This window comes from Cervus elaphus, chromosome 17 (genome assembly GCF_910594005.1).
Source record: "Cervus elaphus chromosome 17, mCerEla1.1, whole genome shotgun sequence".
Taxonomy (NCBI): Eukaryota; Metazoa; Chordata; class Mammalia; order Artiodactyla; family Cervidae; genus Cervus; species Cervus elaphus.
In genome coordinates this window covers 8,302,999-8,322,178 of record NC_057831.1, presented here as the reverse complement: position 1 = coordinate 8,322,178, position 19,180 = coordinate 8,302,999, and the positions used below count along the sequence as shown (strand labels likewise).

The 19,180-nt window shown below is 41.1% G+C and overlaps 1 long non-coding RNA gene across 1 annotated transcript in view; it reads left to right on the top strand.

The window, feature by feature from the left end:
• Window positions 1–3,120: 3,120 nt before the first annotated feature.
• The window catches only part of LOC122673621, a 75,250-nt gene continuing 59,190 nt past the window's right edge, over window positions 3,121–19,180 (top strand). The window contains exon 1 of the long non-coding RNA XR_006334754.1: window positions 3,121–3,229. This is a non-coding gene — a long non-coding RNA (uncharacterized LOC122673621). The remainder of the gene's footprint in view (window positions 3,230–19,180) is intronic.

Genomic DNA, 19,180 nt, shown 5'->3' with positions numbered 1-19,180 from the left:
CTTTTATTTCTCAGGTGCTCTGGTGATTGCGTCCTCGACCTGTTCGTTTTTCCGGCAGGCCCGGCAACTAAGATCATGGCATCTGGTCCCATCACTTCATTGGAAATAGGTGGGGAGACAGTGGAAACAGTGTCAGACTTTATTTTTTGGGGTTCCAAAATCACTGCAGATGGTGATTGCAGCCATGAAATTAAAAGACACTTACTCCTTGGAAGGAAAGTTATGACCAACCTAGAGAGCATATTAAAAAGCAGAGACATTACTTTGTCAACAAATGTCCATCTAGTCAAGGTTATGGTTTTTCCAGGGGTCATGTATGGATGTGAGAGTTGGACTGTGAAGAAAGCTGAGCGCCGAAGAACTGATGCTTTTGAACTGTGATGTTGGAGAAGACTTTTGAGAGTCCCTTGGACTGCAAGGAGATCCGATCAGTCCATCCTAAAGGAGATGAGTCCTGGGTGTTCATTGGAAGGACTGATGCTGAAGGTGAGTTTACTCAAACTCATGCCCATCGAGTCAGTGATGCCATCCAGCCATCTCATCCTCTGTTGTCCCCTTCTCCTCCTGCCCCCAATCCCTCCCAGCATCAGGTCTTTTCCAGTGAGTCAACTCTTTGCATGAGGTGGCCAAAGTATTGGAGTTTCAGCTATTTCCCCACCTATTTCCAATGAAGTGATGGGACCAGATGCCATGATCTTAGTTTTCTGAATGTTAAGCTTTAAGCCAACTTTTTCACTGTCCTCTTTCACTTTCATCAATAGGCTTTTCAGTTCCTCTTCACTCTCTGCCATAAGGGTGGTGTCATTTACATATCTGAGGTTATTGATATTTCTCCCGGCAATCTTGATTCCAGCTTGTGCTTCTTCCAGCCCAGCGTTTCTCATGAACTGTCAGTATGGTTTTATCTCCTTTCTCCTGCTCATTTTTATGAAGATATTTTGGTGAGACAAGTGTTTGTAATTGAAACAAACAAACAAAAAGTTAAATTGGCCCTGTAAGAGAATTGTTCTGTATATCCATATCTACCTTCACTTTTGGGGCTTCCCAGTTGGTGCAAGTGGTAAAGACCCTGCCTGCCAGTGCAGGAGACTTAAGAGACACGGGTTTGATCCCTGGGTCGGGAAGATCCTCTGAAGGAAGAAATAGCAACCCACCCCAGTATTATTGCCTGGAGAATCCCATGGACAGAGGAGCCTAGTGGGCTACAGTCCATGGCGTCTCACAGAGTCAGACACGACAGAAGCAACATAGCACCTTCATTTTTGGTGCAAGAGAGGTTGCTTATAGAGTTCAGATACGTCAGTGATGTTCATTATAGAAGTCACTCATCAGTTGGAATAGAAAGGGAAGTAGCTTTAAATCCAATTTAAAGGGAACTCCTTTAAATCCAATTCAGAACTGCACCAACTTATGAATAAAAATGCTTCTTGCAGAAACTATCATGTCCATAAGTGTTTTTCTGAAGGCTTTTGTATGGTGATTTTGGTTGTTATCTCAAAATCAGTTGCTATATTTTATCAAGTAACTGCCACAGGCTCCTGTCTAAGTATAGCATTTTGGGTTACTGTATTACCAATAAGCAAGAATTAAAAAGAAAACTCAACAACAAACTAGCCATCGGTCAAAAGTTTGTCATTAGTCTCCTCTTTGAAGGGGCAGCAAATGAGTTGCAGATGGACTGCTATTTACATACAGTTCCTCAGTGTACCCTGAGGGCTTGGCGGATGTTTCCTGCAGTGTCATCACCATGCAGTATTTAAAATTTACACTTAAAAGAGCCCTTGCTTAAGAGAGAATAGGCAAAAAGTGAATTATTCCTAGGTGGGCGGTCCGCAGAGTTGCAGGACTGTGGGTGGTGTGTTACACTTTTCTCTGGGCCAAGGTCATCGATCGTTGTTGTAAAGGGTGGATGCAGAGGAAGGAAAAGGTCTGTGCATTTATGTTCAGGAGTGTTGCTGGGCAGCCAGACTGGTTCGCTTTCTTTTTCTCCTTCTCCTCCCCAGAGCCCTGTCCTGCTATTGATACTCGGAGAATGAATCTTTAGATGGGGTCCACCATCTTCCCATTTCATTGGACTTGGTCCCCATGTCACTTCCTTAGAGACAGTTTTCCTGACCATCCTCTCCAAGCAAGTTCCCCTAACTGCTCTTGTTTTTTTCCCTTAAATATTTGCTTATTTGGCTGCACTGGGTATTAGTTGCATCGCACAGGATCTTTGCTCTTTGCTGTCACTTGCGGGATCTCTCAGTTGTGGCAAGTGAACTCTTACTTGCAGCATATGGAATCTACTATAGTTCCCTGACTAGGGATCGAACCTGGGCCATCTGCACTGGGAGTATGGAATTTTAGCCATTGGACCACCAGAGAAGTCCCTCCCTAACTGCTCTTTACTGTCACACTCAGTCATTTTCTTCGTATCATCTACCACAGGTTTTGTTCATGTGTTCTCAAAAAAAAGATCTGTCACCCATTTTGGGCTATAACCTCCAGAGTTTACGTATTTGTCTCATCACTCTTCTTCCACAATAGAATATTGAAAAGAGAAGGCACTTGATAGAAGTAAGGGTTTTATAGAACTAACATCCCTTAGGTTAGAACTAACAAGACCCTTAGGTCAGAACTAACAAGACCCTTAGGTCTTTATTTGCCTTATTAATGTTGTTCGTTGATAACTTCTCAAAACTGATGAAATTTAACAATAATACTATGTTACTTTAGTGGGAAAAATTCTTTTCTCAGCGTCTTCTTTTTTTTTTTTTTTAACAGCTAGCATAGAGTTCCTTTAGGAAAGAAAAATTTTCCTCTAGAAAGATGGCTATGTAGTCCACTATGGGGGGGTGGAAACATCAGGGCATGGTTTACGATAGTAAAGTGAAACAAATCGCTGGATAAAATACTTTACATAAGATGTTAATAGTAATCTGAAGTTGGAGAAGGCAGTCATGCAACATGGTGCAAATCAGGTCTCTTTAAAAAAGTGTTTAACAAGTTAAGGAGGTGTAATAGTTTCTTGTTGCAGGACTGCTGAAGTCTTTAGAGAACACAGTTGTCTAATATCTGGTGTTAAGACACTTGTTCTGACATAAATCACTTTTATAGCTTCAAACTTTGGAAGAGTCAGCTGCACTCACACACTTTGGGGAGAAGCTTGGGAAGCCCAGTGAAAGGGGGCTGTATCCGTGTGTGATTACCGTGGGACTGGGAGCTGCAGCAGCTCCAGAAGTGACAGGTGGGTATAACTGAAGTCTCAGTGGCCTCATCTATCGCTTTAAGTTGTACCTTAAGTTCACATCTTGAAAACATTCTTGACTGGTTACTTTGGGGCTTCCAGAAATATCTATCTTGCATTGAATGCTGCAGAAAGTTTCAGACGCATAATGCATACATAGAATGTAATCACTGGTTAAAAATAAAGTGTTTGGTATTTTTAGTGACATGTTAAAAAAAAGCAAATGTGTGAGTATTTCTGATTTCTGTTTTTAATGGTGGGAAATCTTGTGTTTTCTATTTCAACTATCTGTTTCTAGTTACCACAGTCAGTTTCCCAGGGGAAGGCTCAGGACTCTGTGCATCCTGTGAGGGAAACTGGCTTCGGCCGGGGTGGGAGGAGAAGGTGAAGCCGTGAGAAGCTGAGCTGGGTCCCTCCTGTAGCCGGTCTTCTGCTCAGGATTCCTGGAGGAAGGGGGCTCCTAGGTGATTCCGGGGGCTCTCTTTTGGGACCTTAATCTCTGGAGTATTGTTTCTTTATTTTTGTTATCATTGAGAGTGTGACTCAGATCTGTACCTTTTTCAAAGCCAGTCAAGTTCGGGGAGACACCTGCTAAGTACAGTATCCACACACCTGAAGGCAATTACTTTCATTATGCCAGACATGCAATTAAGGAGTGAATGTTGTGTGAATCATTAGTCTTCCTTCCTTGAGATGTAAAAATGAGCAGTGACAACTCAAACTCTTTAACCTTTTTGGTTTAAAAGTTATAGGATGTTAATACATTGTTAAAATATTTAAATCCATAAATTACCAGTTACTGCCAAACCACAAGTGAAATTATGCTCTTGCTTATACAAAATGAATCTGATTGTACTTTTAGAGTTTTGTGGGCTTGATGACTTGCTCTCTTAAACCTTAGAGGGAAGAAAATTCCACTCTACAGTTTTGCAGAAAGTCTTGTTCTTTGAGATGCCTTTGGTACATGGCTGGGATATAGATTCAGGGAGACCTTTCCAAATGGATTTAGAGCAGGTTCATATCTGGTTCTTCAGCTGAGCTTATATCTTTTTGTAGCTTCTCTTAAATTACCCAGTATTGCTTTGGTTGCCCCGTGTCCTAAAATGTGTTTATGCACCAGAGTCATTTCTGCTCAGTTGACCTTCAAAAAAAAAAAAAGTACAGGAAGGTAGCAATGTTAGAGGTAAAGAACACAGGCTTCATGCTTTGGAATCAGACGCAGTTGCCTTATTATGTTGCTTAATAGCTATGAAGATCACTTTGCATAACAGGAGAAACTTATATTTAGGATGACTTCTACATTAGCCCCTGTGGCTTAAATGGCAATTATGGATACATTTTGGAAGTTGAATAGTTACAGTAGGCAATTTAGCTTTTAGGATATTAGTTTACTACTCTTTCTTTATCTGCAGCTCTGTCTACAATGGCAACCCACTCCAGTGTTCTTGGCTGGAGAATCCCAGGGGCGGGGGAGCCTGGTGGGCTGCCATCTATGGGGTTGCAGAGAGTCGGACACGACTGAAGCGACTTAGCAGCAGCAGCAGCAGCTGTCTACATAAAACATCTTTCTCTTTCTAGTTTATTTGCCTAGATCATCTCTCATTCCTTCAAGCTGCATTTTAACATGCTGGTTTGCAAGGAGCTTTTCCTGACTTTCTGGTCTCTACTATATGCCTGTTTTATCATGCCCAGTTTCATGCCCTAACATATGGTGCTGCAATTGTTTCTTGACGTGCAACTTCCTCCAGTTATCTCTGAACTTGTGAGCACAGAGATTATTATTATCATTTTATTTTTATCATTGCATCCTCCATGTCAATCACAGGCATCATTCTGGTCTTCTGGTACAGAGTCAGCTCTTGATAAGTATTGATTTAATAAAATTACTTATTGGTTCTTCAGGTAGCATTTACATCTCCCAGGGGAATAATCACCCTTTATTTAAGCAACTTACCAGTGCAAATCACATCTTTACTTCCAGCTTTATGATATGCTTTTAATAGAGGAATTATGAATGTTAGATAAGAAAGAGGATTTGGAATTCATGTAATTCAGTAAAGGAATTTTACATAGAAAGAGACCAAAGTCCAGAGAAATCAATCAATTTATCTGACATCATAGAGCTTGTTAATGGCAGAACCAGTATTTTAGAGAGGGAGGCAGTGTTCAAAGGTGAATGCTTATGGCTTTGAGGTCACACCTGTGTTGAACTCTGTTTTAGCTCCTTTACATTGTTGGCACTGTTGGCATTGGCTAAGATACTGACTTGCAAACCTTGGTTTCTTCACCTCTGATTTGAAGAGGGTGTTTAGGAAAGAGAGTGAGGACAGAAAACTTCTTATGGGGATTATATGAGTTAACATATGAGAATGTGTTGCACAAATTGTGTAGAACTATATAGTAATAGCCATGACTACTTAGACTTAGGATTCTTTAACAATCATTGATGCTGCCTCTGACTCTGAGGGAAACACTTCAAGTCTTTGAACTACTGTTTAGTTCCCAGTAAATAGGTGTGAAGAGCCTTTCTTGTTTTAATAAAGACCTTTGCTGTTAAGTTAGAAGTGCTCCTTACAAACACCTAATAAGGAAACAGCTACCAGTTTAACTTGTATCGAGTCTCTCTCTCCTTCCCATCAGTTTAATTTTCTGACCTCCACATTGTTAAATAGTATGTGCTGTCTCGATTCTGACCTGTAAATAACAAGCTGTCATTTATGAATTCCTTCCTAAATTAAGGATAATTACAAATACTCATTTTCTTGTGTTTACTGTTTACAAGTAACTGGAACATAGATTATTTTTGGACTATTACTTTGCCATACTAAAATAAAGCTGACATTTGATTATCATGCTAAGCTATTCTGAACACCGCTTAGCCATCAGACCTCTCATGCGTGGGAGCTGTGCTAATACATAAATATTGAGGACTGGCATTCCAAGTTAAGGCTCATATTTGCTCCGTGGCAGATGTGATAATAAGGGGAGGAAAAAAGGAAGGCATAAATGGAGTGGAGAGTCTGGCCTGAGGCAAAGCTGTAAAGCAGGTCAGGTTAATCTTCACATGTTTCTCAGCTGTCTTTACCCTTCTATCCCTTGAACACCCTCTCTGAAGAATTTTTTCTCCTAGATTCCTGTAGCCACGCTGCCCTGGTTACTCAAAGCTTGTTACAGCTCTTTATAAAAGCAGCTGGTTCTTTTCTGCCTGGCAAATGGAAGACTGCTCCCCCTCTGCGCTGGGCTCACCTTCACTTTTCAGGCAAGGTATTGATTGTAACAGTGTTCTTTCTGCGTACATGCTGCTACTTTTGCTATCAAGTACAAAGCAAAGCAGAAGTATTAACAGTTCAGAACTCTTCTGGTCCTTTACTCCCCAGAAGGTTCAGGATTGTTTTTTAATTAATGTATCTAATGTTATGGAAACTCTAGAGAATATAAATCTGCTTCCTTTTAGTTGATACTTTTCGTTTTAATTCTTTACTACAGAGGCAAAAATTTAGCCTAATCTTTCTGCCAATTGATGAAAGTGTGAAAGTGTGAGTTGCTCAGTCGTGACCAACTCTGTGTGACCCCATGAACTGTAGCCCGCCAGGCTTCTCTGTCCATGGGATTCTCCAGGGAAGAATACTGGAGTGGGTTGCCATTTCCTCCCACAGGGGATCTTCTCAACTCAGGGATGGAACCTGTCTCCCGCATTGCAGGCAGATTTTGTACAGCCTGAGCCACTAGGGAAGCCGATTAATGTATCTGATGTTAAGGAAACTCACGAGAATATAAAGCTGCTTCCTTTTAGTTGATACTTTAGTTTTTAATTCGTTACTCCAGAGGCAAAAAATTAAGCCTAATCTCTCTGCCAATTGATGAATGTTCATTTATTTGCAGGAGGAGGTGGCTACAGTCTTTCATAAGGCTTCTTAGCTCATTTTTAAATATCAACTTGTTTTTCCTTAGCCAGTAAGGAATAAGTGGCTAGCAGTTCCTTAGCTAGCCTGTTTCTTTCCTTTTGGAGGGTTTCCTCAATGTGTTTCTAGTAATACAATGGCTAGAGACACATTTATTTTTGAAGCCCTTGCCCTTGAATTATTTGTGCAAGAAGCTGATGTTTCTCTTTCACTTTTGCTGACTCTCTGTGTGTCCTTATCTCTTTTTTGCCTTCTCCATTGCTTTCTTTTCCTACTGAATCTTCTTTTTGTTTATTTTTAGTCATTCTCAGAGAGCCAAGCAAAATTTCCCTTAAATAATTTTCTTCACGTGTACTTTTTTGTTCTTTCTGTTCATTGTTAATTATACTTTCATAAAAGCAATGCAACTCTATTGAATAAATAAATTAAAAATATATGAACATTAAAAAAGTTTCTAAGAGATAAGTAAAAAATCTTAATGTCTCCTATTGACTTCCTATTATAACTCCCTAAGATAAACTCTGTTGACTGTTTCTTGTGTGTCCTGCCAGACCTTTATTATATCAATCAAGTAATACATACTGAATCCAAATTTCAAATAAAAACCTCTGGTTATGAAAATATCTCACTTGAACTTTTGTACCTCAGTTTAACTTCTTCATGGAGCTCCCATTGTCCTGCTTATCCCTGAGTTCTGGGAGGCTGAATAGTGTTAAGGGCATTTCATCTGGATCACAGTCATCTTTCTATACTGGTCCCTACCTTTTCATTCTTTTTATTTCTTTGGTTATCAGCATGGCTCTATCTGGTCATTTCTTCTCATAAAATGTTTGCCTTATACTTGGGCTTTTGCATTGAATACAAAAAGCCAAAAAATTGACATTTTTTTATTCCTGTAGATTCTTCTGCATTATCCTCTTCTGGAGACATAGAACACTCCAGCTGCTGCCTAAAGGGGGATAAATGTCAGAGAGTAAAAGCAAATATAAGAAAAAAATATTACCTAATAAGTGTAAATATGTTCACTGACCATTCAATGGGAATTTTCCTGATGCTTTCTCAGTATATTGAGAAAGATTAGGATAATAAACCATGATGTAATGGCACATTCCACTAGCCTGTGGACCTCCCTCTCAGCATCCAGTCCACATAAGCAAAATGCCGAAATTCACCGGAGAATTTATTGAAGAAAGGAAATTTATAAGAATAACAAGTACTTTGGCTTCTGTAGGGAAAATATATTTGTTCTCTGGAGTCTTTCAAGATGTTTTCTTTGTTTTTTTGTCTTTGGCTTTCTATACTTTGAGTATGTTGTGCCTGGGAGGAGATTTTTTTTTTTTTTAGTATTTATTCTGCTTGGTGTTCTCTGAGCTTCATGTGTGTGTTCTTTAGTGTATGCCATTAGTTTGGGAACATTCTCAGCCATTATTACTTCAAATATTTCTTGTTTCTTTTCATGTAAGTATCATGTACAGGCCTTCATATCATGCACAATTTACATCTCTTGTTAATTATCACATAGTTCCTGGATATACTATTCTGTTTCTTTTTCCATTAATTTTTATGTTTGCATTTCTGTTTGGGAAGCTTCTGTTGACATGTCTTTTATGAGACTGGTTCTATCACTATTCTACTAATGAGCAAAGACATTCTTTTGTCGTTGTTCATCTTCAGTCCCTCAGTTGTGTCCAACTCTGTGACCCCATGGACTGTAGCACTCCAGGCTTCCCTGTCTTTCACCATCCCCCGGAGTTTACTTAAACTCACATGCATTGAGTCAGTGATGCCATCCAACCATCTCATCCTCTGTCGTCCCCTTCTCCTCCTGCTTTCAGTCTTGCCCAGCATCAGGGTCTTTTCCAATGACTTGGCTCTTCATATCGGGTAGCCAAAATATTGGAGTATTAGCTTCAACATCAGTACTTCCAGTAAATATTCAGGGTTGATTTCCTTTAGGATTGACTGGTTTGATCTCCTTGTTGTCCAAGGGACTCTCAAGAGTTTTCTCCAACACCACAGTTCAAAAGCATCAGTTCTTCAGCACTCAGCCTGCTCTAATAATTACAAAATAGCTGATCCTTATTCTGATGCCTGCTGAGTCTCTTCAGACTGTTTTCTCTTGCCTTAGCATTCCTTGTAATTTTTTGTTGAAAACTGGACATGGTCTAGCAAGTATTAGGATCTAACGGGTAACTAGGCGTTTAGTGTTAGGTTTTGTGTTAATCTGGCTAGGTGCTGACTGTGTTTAATTTTTCTTAGCTCTAAGTGCCAGAGGTTTCAGTTCCCTTTAGTTTCTTTGTCCTTCACCCCCCACCTAGTTCTCTTTGGATTTCCCCAAGAATTCCTTTTTAAATGTAGTCTGTGTCCTGCAACTCTCTCGGTTGTAATTCCGTTTTATTGTACTGAAATCCTGTTGATGCACTGACAGGTTTTGGAGAGGGGCAGCGGTTACGCTTGTGGCTCAGCTGGTGAAGAATCGGCCTGCAACGCAGTAGACCTGGGTTTGATGCCTGGTTTGGGAAGACCCCCTGAAGAAGGGAAAAGCTACCCTCTCCAGTACTCTGGCCTGGAGAATTCCATGGACTGTATGTATAGTCCAGTTCATTTTAGTTCAGTCACTCAGTTGTATCTGACTCTTTGTGACCTTATGGACTTCAGCACGCCAGGCCTCCCTGTCCATTACCAACCCCGGAGTTTACTCAAACTCATGTCCATTGAGTCGGTGATGCCATCCAACCATCTCATCCTCTGTCGTCCCCTTCTCCTCCTGCCTTCAATCTTTCCCAGCATCAGGGTCTTTTCAAATGAGTCAGCTCTTCGCATCAGGTGGCCAAAGTGTTGGAGTTTCAGTTTTAGCATCAGTCCTTCCAGTGAATGTTGAGGACTGATTTCCTTGAGGATGGACTAGTTGGATCTCCTTGCATTCCAAGGGACTCTCAAGAGTCTTCTCCAATACAACAGGTCGACAACATTTCTTCTGTGCTCAGCTTTCTTTATAGTCTGACTCTCACAGCCATACACAACTACTGGAAAAACCATATCTTTGACTACCTGGACGTTTGTCAGCAAAGTAATGTCTCTGCTTTGTAATATGCCATCTAGATTTGTCATAGCTTTTCTCCCAAGGAGGAAGTGTCTTTTAATTTCATGACTGCAGTCACCATCTGCAGTGATTTTGGAGCCCAAGAAAATAAATTCTGTCACTGTTTCCCTTGTTTCCCCACCTGTTTGCCACGAAGTGATGGGACTGGATGCCATGATCTTTGTTTTCTGAATGTTGACTTTTAAGCCAACTTTTTCACTCTCCTCTTTCACTTTCGTCCAGAAGCTCTTTAGTTCTTCACTTTCTGCCCTAAGGGTGGTGTCATCTGCGTATCTGAGTTATTGGTATTTCTCCCCGCAATCTTGGTTCCAGCTTATGCTGCATCCAGCCTGGCACTTCTCATGATATACTCTGCATATAATTTAAATAGGCAGGGTGACACTATGCAACCTTAACGCACTCCTTTCCTGATTTGGAACCAGTCTATTGTTCCATGTCTGGTTCTAACTGTTGGTTCTTGACCAGAATACAGATTTCTCAGGAGGCAAGTCAAGTGGTCTGGAATTCCCATCTCCTGAAGAATGTTCCACAGTTTGTTTTGATCCACAGAGTCAAAGGCTTTGGCATAGTCAATAAAGCAGAAGTAGGTGTTTTTCTGGAACTCTCTTGCTTTTTTGATGCTCCAGAGGATGTTGGCAATTTGATCTCTAGTTCCTCTGTCATTTCTAAATCCAGCTTGAACCTCTGGAAGTTCACGGTTCATGTACTGTTGAAGCCTGGCTTGGAGAATTTTGATCATTCCTTTGCTCGTGTGTGAGATAAGTGCAATTTTGCAGTAGTTTGAACATTCTTTGACATTGTCTTTCTTTGGGATTGGAATGAAAACTCACCTTTTCCAGTCTTGTAGCCACTGCTGAGTTTTCCAAGTTTGCTGGCATATTGAGCACAGCACTTTCACAGCATCATCTTTTAAGTTTTGAAATAGCTCAACTGGAATTCCATCACCTCCACCAGCTTTGTGCATAGTGATGCTTCTTAAGGCCCACTTCACTTCACATTCCAGGATGTCTGGCTCTAGGTGAGTGACCACATCATCATGGTTATCTGGGTCATGAAGATCTCTTTTGTATAGTTCTTCTGTGTATTCTTGCCACCTCTTCTTAATATCTTCTGCTTCTGTTAGGTCCATACCATTTCTGTCCTTTATCAAACCCATCTTTGCCTGAAATGTTCCCTTGGTACCTCTAATTTTCTTGAAGAGATCTCTAGTCTTTCCCAGTCTATTGTTTCCTATTTGTCTGCATTGATCACTGAGGAAGGATTTCTTATCTCTCCTTGCTATTCTTTGGAACTCTGCATTCAGCTAGGTACATCTTTCCTTTTCTCCTTTGCCTTTCACTTCTCTTCTTTTATCAGCTATTTGTAAGGCCTCCTCAGACAACCTGTTGTCTTTCTGCATTTCTTTTTCTTGAGTATAGTCATAATCACTGCCTGCTAAACAGTGTCCCAAACCTCAGTCCATAGTTCTTCAGGCATTCAGTTCTATTAGATATAATCCCTTAAATCTATTTTCACTTCCACTGTATAATCGTAAGGGATTTTATTTAGGTCATACCTGGATGGTCTAGTGATTTTCCCTGCTTTCTTCAATTTAAATATGAAGTTAAGACTGGGTGCTGACTGTGGCTCAGATCATGAACTCCTTATTGCCTAGTCTCTTAGCAACTTTCAAATATGAATACAATATTGTTAACTATAGTCAACATGCTGTACATTGCATCCCCATGACTTATTTCTTTTGCAACTGGAATTTGTGCCTTTTGACTCCCTCCACCCAGTTTTGCCCCCCTCACAAACCCTGTCTCTGGCAACTGCCATCTGTTTTTCTGTTCATTTATTTTGGCCACATCGAGTGACATGTGGAACTTCCCCAACCAGGGATGAAGCTGTCCCTCTTGCAGTGAAAGTGATGATTCTTAACCACTGGGCCACTGGGGAAGTTCCAATCTATTTTTTTTTAATCTGGGACTCTTAAACTTTGATCCTGAAGCTTACCTCTGACATCTGGGGATCCCTGGTTATCTACTAATTTACTATAATTAAGCAATAAAATGTGCTGATGGGACTTCTGTTCATTTTGTAAGAAATTTGTCCACAGCATGGGCTTGGCTTAGGGTGTAGATGGTCAGGCAGGAAGGCTGGTATTAAATGAAACCTCTAAATTACAATTGACAGATTTAGCAAGTAAAAATATGGGACATGCAGTTGTTTGAATTTTAGTTTATATAGCCAATAAAAGAAAAAACCACAGGCCTAATACAGTATCACTTGTTCTGCCTTCACCATAAGTGTAATCTTTTTTTTTAAAAAATATTTGTTCATTTATTTGGCTGTGCTGAGCCCCCATTTCAGCACCCAGGGTCTTCAGCTGTGGTGTGTGTGACCCTTAGCTGCATCATGCAGACTCTCAGTTCTGGCGTGTAGGATCTAGTTCCCTGATCAGGGGTCGAATCTGGGGCTACTGCATTGGGAGCATGGGGTCCTAGTCAGTGGACCACCAGGGAAATCTCTAGAATTGTAACCTTAACCAGTTTGGAATTTTCTGGTCAACACTAATGTGATGATCTGTCACATGGGTGCTTTTCCATCTCAGAGGAAGAAGAGGCCATCTGCATGGTAAAACCCTGCTGGTTCTTTCCCCCTAATAATATGTCCTGGCCTAAAAATAACTCTTTCTTTTGTCTAGTAGCTCTTTTACCCTACCCTTCTTCGTATAAAAACTTTAGATTTTGTACAACCCCTTTGAGTGTCCTTCTAGTTGCTAGATGGGATGCTGCTTGATCCATGAATTGTTGAATAAAGCCAATTAGATCTTCAAATTTACTGGGTTGAATTTTATTTTTTTAACACAATAAATGTATTTTTAGTGTAAGTATTTTTTTTACAACCCTACTCTGTCATTATGTGGAGGTATTTGCTTAGGATCAGTTCTTTGAGAGGAACCCTCTAATTCTTTGCATGGAAACAGAAATATAACTCTTGTATTTATGTGTCTACAAGGGGAGGAGGAGTAGAGTTGGGAGTTGATTTTTTTGTATATACAAATTTTCAGATAGTTTGCTGATTTTTCAGTGCCGTGTCTCACTTTCACTTTCTGCAGTACCTCACATTCCCAAGTACCTTATGTCGCTGTGATTCTATGGCCTTGATAGGCTCCCATTGCAACTGAGTTCCTCTCAGCGCATCTTGTAGGCCAAAGCTTCTGAACCAGAGTGTCATGTGGATTGCAAAGATTTAGCAACGTATTGATAATTTTACACTTCTTATCATGACAAAAACTTTAAAGCATTTTTTTTTTGCTATCCTTTAAAAAAATATAGGAGCTTCCTTGGTGTCTCATTGGTAAAGAATCTGCCTGCCAATGCAGGAGACGTGAGTTTGATCCCTGATCTGGGAAGATCCCACATCTGATCCCACATTCAGAGCAACAAAGCGTGTGTGCCACAATTACTGAGTCTGTGCTCTAGAGCTGAGGCTGCAATGAAGCCTGTGCGCCCTAGAGCCCATGCTCTGAAACAAGAGAAGCCCCTGCAATTAGCAGCCTGTGCACTGCAACAAAGAGTAGCCCTGGCCCCCCACAACTAGAGAAAAGCCTGCACATCAGCAAAGACCCAGCACAGCCAAAAAGAAGTAAATGTTTCTAAAACTTACAGCAATTACATTTTTGGTTTACATTTTTGGCTTCCCAGTTTCAGTAATTATTATTTTAATGCATAGGACTCTGTGCAGAGTACATATTCTCAGAGAGCAGAAGTATGTCCCAGTTTTTCTATTCTTTTGGGGTTTTTTTTGTCTTCAATGATATTCAGTGTTTTGAGTGTGAGCATAAAATATTTAATGCTTCAGGAGATCACTCTGGTTAGTGTGGTGTATCATGCAGAACCTCCTATAGACCAGGCTCAGCTTTTTCCTTCCTGAGTCAGCTGGCCCTGGAGAAATCCCTAGGAGTCTGTAAGTGGTATCACTGAGAGGAGAAGTAACAGTCCAGCAGGAACAGGCAGGGCCCACATGTTCCTACAGTCTGCTGCTGCTGCTGCTGCTAAGTCGCGTCAGTCATGTCCGAGTCTGTGTGACCCCATAGACGGCAGCCCACCAGGCTCCCCCGTCCCTGGGATTCTCCGGGCAAGAACACTGGAGTGGGTTGCCATTTCCTTCTCCAGTGCATGAAAGTGAAAAGTGGAAGTGAAGTCGTTTACTTGTGCCTTTAGTTTCTGCTAGTCCAATCTTGTACATGTCGTTTTCACATGCCAGCTTTATGGCTTCCTGGATTAGATAATACCCAGTTCTTGATGAACAGTCACATCTCCTGTTACTTGGTATCCCAGAGTTAAGTCTCAGCCTGCACCAAGGAGCCAAGTGGCAAGAGAACATCTGTTTTATAAAAGGAGAGTGTTTATCCTCTTTAAGTGCGCTGGCATGTCTCCTAAATCCTAGAGGTTTGTCTGTAAATCTTCAATCAGGGCTTGCTGTTGGGTCCTTGCAACAGTTTGTTTGCTACAGATGTTTTGATCAACAGTCATTCTTCCAGATTCCCACTTCAATTGGTCGGTTATGAAATTGCTCATGCTGCAGAGTGGGTTAGCTGCAATATCTTATTGTATTCTGGCATCAACTTAAGATTGTCAACCTGGCAAATTATTTATTTAGTAAGTTGGTGGAGGAAGCATATAGAAAATCTCCCTGAAATGTTACATCTCTGCCTTAGTGATAAGCAAGCAAAATCCAGCACCTTGTCTTTCATTTGGAGGAGACAGTCATATACTGATATGTCGTGGACTCTGGACTCCCTAAAACTTCAGAGTTGGAAGGATGCTGACTTTCCTAGGAATAATCTCTCTATATGTCTAAAGTTCCTGTTTACACTCCTGCTAGCCAGATTCTGTCAGAATTATGTCATCAATATGTGGGATCAGCAAGATGGCCTTTGGAATGGTGTGATGATATGAGTGTTTGCAGACTAAACTGTGGCACAGAGCCAAGCGTTGAGGAGAAACAACTATGATCCTAATCTCCTGCCCTTGCTGGCTGGCGGAGAATACTTCTGTACCTCTGTGTGTGTGTGTGTGTGTGTGTGTAAAAGAGAGAGAGAGAGACTTGGAGTATACAGGGTACCAGGGGTCATATTGCTTTGTTCTAGTGAAGAATCTTCATGAAGATCAGCAACCATGGTTAGATTAACAACAGTCTTTTTTGATTTTTTCTAAGGAGTCAGTCTGTTATATACATGGGACAAATGGGCCAGTTAAATAGGAATGGAAGATTTACAATCTCAGTATTTTTCAAGTATTCAATGGAGGTAGTACTGTGAAATTTCCTCAGGAGTACAGAACTGATACTAACTTACTACTTTGGGAGAAAGGCTTTGTCCCTGAGACTTACACTTTGCTGTTTCTGTCATTATATCCTTTACTTCATAGTTCAGGATTCCAGTGTTATAACCCTGTCAGTTGCTGAGTATCCCTGTTCCAACTGAGCTTTCACAACTGAGGAAATGACCACAGGCATGTTCTCAGATGTACTAGGCCTATGCTGAGATGGAGTTGAGCCAAAGATCCAGTTATAAATCATCCCCTAAGTAAATCCTTTCTAACTCCTAGAAAACAGTGGCATCCTGGATCCGTGGGGGTTTATGTCATCTCAGAGGCACTATCCAGATGTTACTGGTAGGTATGTGTAGCTTCTTTCTTAGCACATTGTATCCCTGTGTGTTAGGGTTCTCCGGAGAAACAAAGGAAATCCATCCTGAATATCCATGATGATGAAGCTGAAGCTCCAATACTTTGACCACCTTATGCAGAGAGCTGGACTCATTTGAAAAGATGCTGGGAAGTTCAGTTCAGTTCAGTCCGTCAGTCATGTCCGACTCTTTGCGACCCCATGGAGTGCAGCATGCCAGGCTTCCCTGTCCATCACCAACTCTTGGAGCTTACTCAAACTCATGTCCATCCCATCGGTGATGCCATCGAACCATCTCATCCTCTGTCATCCCTTTCTCCTCCCGCCTTCAATCTTTCCCAGAATCAGGGTCTTTTCAAATGAGTCGGTTCTTTACACCAGGTGGCCAAAGTATTGGAGTTTCAGCTTCAACATCAGTCCTTCCCAATAATATTGAGGACTGATTTCCTTTAGGATGGCCTGGTTGGATCTCCTTGCAGTCCAAGGGACTCTCAAGAGTCTTCTCCAACACCACAGTTCAAAAGCATCAATTCTTTGGCACTCAACTTTCTTTATAGTCCAGCTCTCACATCCATACATGACCACTGGAAAAACCGTAACTTTGGTTAGATGGACCATCATTGGCAAAGTAGTGTCTGTATTTTTTAATATGCTGTCTAGGTTGGTCAAAGCTTTTCTTCCAAGCTTTCTTCTTTCCAAGGAACAAGTTTCTTTTAATCTTATGGCTGCCGTCACCATCAGCAATGATTTTGGAGCCCCCCAAAATAAAATCTGTCACTGTTTCCATTGTTTCCCCATCTATTTGCCATGAAGTGATGGGACCGGATGCCATGCTCTTAGTTTTCTAAATGTTGAGCTTTAAGCCAACTTTTTCACTCTCTACTTTCACTTTCATCAAGAGGCTCTTTAGTTCTTCTTCACTTTCTGCCATGAGGGTGGTGTCATCTGCATATCTGAGGTTATTGATATTTCTCCTGACAATCTTGATTCCAGCTTGTGCTTCATCTAGCCTGGCATTTCTCATTATATACTCTGCATATAAGTTAAATAAGCAGGGTGACAGTATACAACCTTGATGTACTCCTTTCCTGATTTGGAACCAGTCTGTCATTCCATGTCCAGTTCTAACTGTTGCTTCTTGATCTGCATGCAGATTTCTCAGGAGGCAGGTCAGGTGGTCTGGTATTCCCATCTCTTTCAGAATGTTCTAAAACAACAGTTTGTTGTGACCCACACAGTCAAAGGCTTTCGCATAGTCAATAAAGCAGAAGTAGGTGTTTTTCTGGAACTCTCTTGCTTTTTTGATGATCCAGCAGATGTTGACAATTTGATCTCTGGTTCCTCTGTCATTTCTAAATCCTGTCATTTCTAAATCTGGAAGTTCACGGTTCACGTACTGTTGAAGCCTGGCTTGGAGAATTTTGAGCATTCTTTTGCTCAAATGTGACATGGGTGTAATTTTGCAGTAGGTTGAACATTCTTTGATATTACCTTTCTTTGGGATTGGAATGAAAATTGACCTTTTCCAGTCCTGTGGCCACTGCTGAGTTTTCCAAATGTGCTGGCATATTGAGTGCAGCACTTTCACAGCATCATCTTTCAGGATTTGAAATAGCTCAACTGGAATTCCATCACCTCCACTAGCTTTGTTCGTAGTGATGCTGGGAAAGATTGAAGCAAAAAGAGAAGATGGTGGCAGAGGATAAGATGGTTAGATAGCATCACCGACTCAATGGACATGAATTTGAGAAAACTCTGGAAGATGGTGAAGGACAGGGGAGCCTGGCATGCTGTAGTCCATGGGGTCACAAAGAGTCAGACATGACTAAGTGACTGAACAATGACAGCAACTGCAAAAGAAACAGAACCAATAGGAGGTACAGAAATAGGTATATACAATGAGGTTTATTATGGGAATTGGCTCACATGGTTATGGGCCTGAGATACGCCACAGTCTGCCATCTGCAAGCTGGAGCGCCAGGGAAGTCAGTAGTATATCTCTGTGTCCAGCGATCCTGGCTAACGGCTTGAGAACCAATAATACACTGGCATTCAGTCCTGGAGTCTGAAAGCCTGAAAAACAAGAACTCCAGTGTCCAAGGGCAGGAGAAGATAGATGTCACAGCTCAAGAAGAAAGAGAATTAACCCTCTGTTGACGTTTTTGTTTCTGTTTGGTCTTTCAACAGACTGGATGATGCCAGCCCTCATTGGTTAGGGCAGATCTTTTTTACTCAGTCTGTATGATTCAAATGCTTAACTCTTCTGGAAATATCCTCACAGAAACACCTGGAAAAATAATATTTTATCAGCTATCTGGGGATTCCTTAGCCCAGTCATCTTTAGATGTAAAATTAAGCATCACATCCTAACAAATGGTCCTATTCCCTTGGGAGTAGGCTCCTAGGAATCTTCTAAGAACATTTATACTTGTGGAATTATTCCAGGAAAGTGAAAGTGAAGTCGCTCAGTCATGTCCGACTCTTTGCGGCTCCATGGATTATAGCCCATGGAATTTTCCAGGCAAGAGTACTGGAGTGGGTTGCCATTTCCTCCTCCAGGGGATCTTCCTGACCTAGGGATCAAACCCAGGTCTCCTGCATTGCAGGCAGAGGCTTTACCTCTGAGCCACCAGGGAAGCCCCATTATTCCAGGGTCCCTCCTGAAATATAGCTGGCCTCACCTTCATTCAGGGGCTGTGGTTGTGTTTGCTGACTCAGGCCTAAAATTGGATGAAAGACCTTAAGTCTTTTATGTTGACTGAAGTCAGGTCTCTGTTTGCCAGATATTGGTTTTGTATTAATGTCACATAAATCAAGCAGAACCTTACTAAAACTAGCCATTTATCTCAGTTCTTCACTCATTAGCCTATACCAAAGGTCCTTGGAGGTCAAACCATTTTGATAGTCACCCTGGCCCTACTGTCCATCATGTCATCTTGCCCGTCTTGCTTTTCCTGGTTAAGTGACATGCTTTATCAGCTCATTGAAATCAGAAAGACTAAACAGCAGCATCTTTTTATCTAGAAGGACAACTACTACAGAACTACAGACGTTTTTGGGGAAGATGGTGCTTCAGTCTTGACTGAATATTGTCTAAAGCAGTATATTTCTCAATAGTTTGGTATGGGCCTTATACTCTGAGCCATCTCAGGGGATTTAGTTAGGAGTTGATTGTACTTAATTAGTCTATCTCTTCCAACATTTCTGTCTTCTTAATCTTTGGATTTCTTGCTGAACAGTGTCTCAAGGATATTTTTTGCACACCAAGTT